Genomic DNA, 6311 nt, shown 5'->3' on the forward strand with positions numbered 1-6311 from the left:
ATTTTTTAGGCAAAAATATTGTTGATATCTATTTTAGTTCAAAAGTTATTGAAGTTTTAATTGAAGGCTCAAGAATCCATCATTCAATCATGAGCAATCAACAAAAATGAAAAACCAGTTTTATCGTTCAAATTAAAGGAAATCCTCATAAAAAAAACCATCATTGCAATCCAGATAGCAAGTGTAATGAAATGATAGATTTTGTTGAACATTGCTTAAGTTTTGAGCAAAAAAAACTGGTTTTGAAAATTTGCAGAACGATGATGGTTATTTTCCTCTTAAGAGCTAAAGTAATACCTCAACACAACAATTTTTATTTTCGTTGCATTATATCGAAGCAAGTTATATGTTAATTCTTTTGTTTTCAACTGGGATTTGTTGATGAGCAAATATATTACAAATTAATAACAAATCTTTTTTATTTTTTATTCACCTGGCAGGCATTTTCATCCTTTCTTACATTTTTTTAAATACTTTCCCCTGTTTTATTTCACTCTTTTTTTGTGTCTTATTTTTCTTTTTGTATTTCACTGCTTAGTAGATATTGCAGGAGTTATCCCTTAAAAACTTATTTAAGTACTCCGGAATAATCTGGAGCGGTTTAGAGGAATACTTGAATACTAGTTAAAACTCTAAAAGTTTTTTTTTCATGGATTTAAGAAAGCAAATGTTTTGCAGTTTATGAACATTTTTAAGAATTCTGGTTTGAAATCGACCTAATGCATTGATAGATTTGATAGATGCTCTGGATAAATGATGCGAGAATCCTGGAAAAAAATTGTTAAGGAGACAATAACGGAAATTCAAGAATTTTACTATGAGGAATTCATGCAGAAGTTCGTAATTAAAAACTTCAAACAAACTCATTTGAAATATCTTGGAATAATTTTAAAATAAATTATTTACGCAAGAACTCTTTAAAAATGTATAAAAGAATTCATGAAGAAATCATACGATAATTCAATCAACAAAATAACAAATATTCTTGAAGGATTTCCCAGGCAATAGAAATAGCTGGTAGAATTATTCACGGTATTCCGGGAGCATTCATTGGGACATTCGGGTAACTTTAACAGTTTTCGGAGAAATCCTAGAATACATTTTAGTAAACTCTGTATTCGCCCAGAAAAAAAATCTTAAAAAATTCTCGAATTAACCACTGGAAGAACCAATTGAGAACTTTTCAAGAAATTCCAAGTGGAATTAATGAAAGATTACTCTCTACATGAAATTCTTGAAGAAACTCATGTAGTTCGTGGTTCTCGATAAATCCTCGGAGAAACTTCTGCAGAAGTTTATGATGAAAATGCTGTAGATATTCCGAGAGGATTGTTTCCATGCTTTTGAATGAGTACGATTTTTTGGAATAATTTATAGAGCATTCCATGAATAATGACTAGATTGTTCCTAAAAAGCGCCACTTTAAAAAAATATGAAAAATTGCTGGAATGATTTACGAAGGAGTCTCGAAACAAATCCTTACATGAACTCCGGAAACAATTTAAAGGTGTCGTAGCTGTCGTACTAGAACAATTCATTGTAAAAATCACTTAAAATCGTGGACAAATTACTTGATGATGTTCTTTATCAAAGGCAAAGCAGAATTCATAAGTATATCATTTGTTAAACTATTGGAGAAACTCAAAATCTTTGAGTTCAAAGTTCCATGAATCCAGAAGAAAAACATTTCCTAAACATTTTCCGGGCGATGTTATTTGAATAATTTCTGGTGGAATTCCTGGAGGAATGTTAAACCATTTTTTGATGGAACTCCAGGACAATCTTCTAATGCAATTTTCGAACTTTGAAGAAAAGTTCTGATGGAATCCTTATAGATACTTCAAGGGACCCCATACATGAGTTATTGGAGGAATCTCTCGAGGCATCCTAGGAATGATTCCAGTTGAAATCAGTGGAAAAATATTGAAAAATAAAGGCATAACAGTCTCTATATGAATTTCGAACCCAAATAACAACTGTAAAACGTGAATTGTGTTCGAGTTTATATTTTTTGCTAATTGATAGAAGCAACTGAGGTATCAGTGCGTTTGTGTTAACTGAAAATGACTTGTAAAAATGTACTAGAAAATTATGAACATTTGTATGAGAAGACAAACTTCAAACTTTGGACGCTATTTTCTCAAAGCCTACTTTTTCCATATGGGACAGTTATGCCTTTATGGGCAGTGCAGTAAGTAGCAGGCTTGGTCCCAGCAGCACGGTAAATTCAATAAATATAAGGAAGGATGATACTTTTCAAACAAATATACGACAATAAGCAAAGATTTGTTTCAATATTGAGCCTATACGTAGCTATATAGCTAGCTCACTCGATATCGATTGAGTGATAGCAAACGCTTGTATTGTTCTGACTTGGTTTTGGTTGGCGGTTTAACCATCAAGAATGTTTTGCAAAATAAATAGGTTACGTAATATTGAGGTTACATTCTATCGAGGTATGATTACATAAAAAACTGTTTTGGCAAAGTTGCTTGTAACTGAAAGCTCTGAAACTTTACATGTATATTATTTTTTTACATAATAAAAAGTTCTATACCATTCCTATGATAAGGCGGACCTCCCTAAATTTCAATAACACCAAATAAAGGGTTATTGTTCAAACAACTTAGTCGAAGACCGTTTTCGTCTAATGTTTCATTCTAAAATGCATATCTCCGCATAAAACTGAATTCTGGACGACTGTGCAGTGTACGTAAATGAGTTTTGTTAAATAATATTTAATATTTCATAAATAACATAACAGGACAGAAATAAGAATAAATACTTTCCTATCTACTGAATTTGAGTCCCCAGAAGCAGGAAATGATGTCAAAATTCTTACAACTTGACCATTTTATTGCAAAGTTAAACTAAGGAAATCAGCATAATACGACAAAATGTAGGTATTTCCATTAAAACAAGCACGTTTTTCGAGAATAAACGGTTTTATGATTGATCAAACATGCCATTAATGCTGTGCTTCCCAACCGGTGGTCTGCTGACCCCTGCGGAGAAAGGCAGTGGCTACCTCTCAGTAGGTCCGTGAAACCATTATAACAAATAGTGATTATTCTCGATTAAAACTAAATTAAAAAAAGGAATGATTGTAAAATTTCATAAAATAATCGAAAATTTTTTGACATAATTACCTACCTTGATACCTTGATGGCTACAGCGTAGCATCACGCCATTGCCGGGCGTATTGTAGAGCTCCATCTTCGTCGGTCTTGGGCGAAACTTCTCCAGTTGCCCCGAACGTTTAGGGTCGCCAGGTCCTCTTCCACTGCGTACAGCCAGCGTATTCGTGGTCTTCCCCGAAGCCGCCGGCCTCTACCTGGTTCCCTGCTGAATATTATTTTCGCAATTCTTTCTTCCGACATTCGCACTAAGTGACCAGCCCACTGAAGTCTGCCGTATTTTACACGATTGATAATATTCGCATCTTTGTACACTTGATACAACTCGTGATTCATGCGTCTGCGCCACACACCATTTTCGAGTTTCCCACCGAGTATTGTCCGCAGCACTTTACGCTCGAAAACACCGAGAGCTTTCCGGTCTGACTCTTTCAACGTCCACGCTTCGTGCCCGTAGAGAGCCACCGGAAGAATCAATGTTTTATACAGGGCGAATTTAGTTTCGGTTTGCAAGCTGCGGGACCTAAGCTGGTTACGTAGTCCGTAAAAGGCCCTATTCGCAGCCGCAACACGTCTTTTCACTTCGCGGGAAACGTCGTTGTCACATGTCACAAGTGTTCCAAGGTAAACAAATTCTTCAACAACTTCAAACACATCCCCATCAAACACTACCTCAGCACTTACACCACCATGCCTGACTCTATCTCTACCTGCAACCATGTACTTCGTCTTGGTAGAATTGATAGTCAGGCCTATCCTCGTTGTCTCCCTCTTCAGAGGCACGAAGGCCTCTTCCACTGACCTGCGATCGATTCCAATCAGGTCTATATCGTCCGCAAAGCCAAGAAGCATGTGCGACCTTGTGATAATAGTGCCATTTCTTTGCACGCCAGATCTCCTAATAGCACCCTCAAGTGCAATGTTGAACAGTAAATTCGAAAGTGCGTCTCCCTGCTTCAATCCGTCTAACGTCACGAACGAGGTTGACACCTCGTCTGCGATCCGAACACTTGATTTCGAACCATCCAGCGTAGCACGTATCAGCCTAATTAGTTTCGCCGGAAAACCATTTTCAGACATTATCTGCCAAAGCTCATTTCTTTTCACTGAGTCGTACGCCGCCTTGAAATCAATAAACAGATGGTGAGTCTGCAAGTTATACTCCCGGAATTTGTCTAGGATCATTCGCAAGCTAAACATCTGGTCCGTTGTCGAACGGCCCTCACGAAAACCAGCTTGGTATTCGCCGACGAAGGACTCCTCGAGCGGTCTCAGTCTGTTAAACAGGATGCGCGACAGAATTTTGTACGCCGAATTCAGCAGGGTAATTCCTCTGTAATTGGCACACTCCAGTCTGTGCCCTTTCTTGTAGATAGGGCGGATGAGGCCATCCAACCAGGCGGTGGGCAATTCTTCGTCCTCCCATACCTTCAGAAGTACTCGGTGGATCGACTGGTAAAGCTGCTCGCTTCCGTGCTTGAGAAGCTCGACCGGGATCTCGTCCTTCCCAGCAGCCTTACAGTTCTTCAGCTCGTTGATAGCCTTTTTAACCTCTCCTATGGTCGGTGGGTCCACAGCTTGATCGTCATCATCTATGGTCATCCTGTTCCTCGCTACATTTCCATTCTCACCGTTCAACAATTGCTGGAAGTGCTCCTTCCACCTGGCAGCCACCGCCGTTTTATCGGTCAGCAAATTCCCTTCTCGGTCATTGCACATGGCGGGCACTGGTACGGTATTGTGCCGCGCACCATTGACCGTTGCATAAAATCTCCGCATATCATTTCGGTTCATGCTTTCTTGTGCGTCAGCTACCACACTTTCTTCGTGCTGCCTTTTCTTTCTGCGGTGGATTCGCTTTTCTTCGGCTCTCGCTGCCCTGTACCGCTCTCTGTTCTGTCGGGTACCGGCCACAAGCATACGGCTTCTGGCAACATTCTTCATGTCTGTCACCCTCTGGCACTCTTCATCGAACCAGTCGTTCCGTCTTCGTCGTTGACCAGTGCCGATCACTTCCCGCGCCGTTGTTGTCACAGCTTCGTGGATAGGGTCCCACAGGCTGTCGACGTCTCCAGCAACGTTGACTCTTCCCAACTTCTCGTCTAGTTGCTGACGGTACTGCGCAGCTACCCCATCAGTCGACAAGCGTTGTATATTGAAGCGTAGCGGTCTGTGCGTTGCGGAACTCGTGACGCTGGATAACCGCGCCCGAATTTTAGCTACAACGAGATAATGATCCGAGTCGATATTAGGGCCTCGGAAGGTCCTGACATCAATGACATCTGAGAAATGTCGCCCATCAACCAGCACGTGGTCTATTTGGGAGCAGGCATCGCCACTCGGGTGTCGCCAGGTGTGTTTGCGGATATTCTTTCGTGCGAAGTAGGTACTGCTGATTGCTATCCCTCTAGCAGCAGCGAAGGTTACTAGCCGCAGGCCATTATCATTGGTAACGGAATGAAGGCTTTCCGTTCCAATGACGGGTCGGAAGAAATCTTCTTTCCCGATCTGCGCATTTGCGTCGCCGATGACTATCTTGACGTCTTGTTTTGGGCACTCTCCGTAGGCCTTATCCAGGCTCTCATAGAACTCATCCTTCATGTCATCGGGCTTATCGTTCGTTGGCGCATATATGCTGATCAGGCTGTAGTTGAAGAACTTGCCCCTCATTCTCAACACACAGATTCGGTCGCTTACCGGTTTCCACCGAATAATTCGCTTCATCTGCTTCCCAATCACTATGAAGCCAACTCCACGTTCTGCTCTGTCGCCACCGCTGTAGTAGATGTGGTACTTGAATGAAGTGTTGGCGATGGGGTCCACCGCTCGGAATTCGCGTTCTCCGGTTCTCGGCCAGCGTATTTCCTGGATAGCTGCCACGTTCACGCCAACATTCCGCAGTTCACGAGCCAGGAGCCCAACACGCGCGGGTTCATTCAAAGTTCTCACGTTCCAAGATCCAACTTTCCAATCGTTGTCCTTTATTCGTTGCCGGGTCTGTTGCCGTAAAATCAATCCGTTTGCTCTACTTTTGCCTTTCTTGGTTGGTGAAGAGTCTTCGATAGGCCACCTAACCAGGGTTGCGCTACCTACATCGTGCTAGAGGGGCTGCCTCCTCGATGCTGACACGATACAGCATCGTCCGCTTGTTCTTTACATGATGACCACGGTCAT

Source organism: Aedes aegypti, chromosome 2 (assembly GCF_002204515.2).
Source record: "Aedes aegypti strain LVP_AGWG chromosome 2, AaegL5.0 Primary Assembly, whole genome shotgun sequence".
Lineage (NCBI taxonomy): Eukaryota > Metazoa > Arthropoda > Insecta > Diptera > Culicidae > Aedes > Aedes aegypti.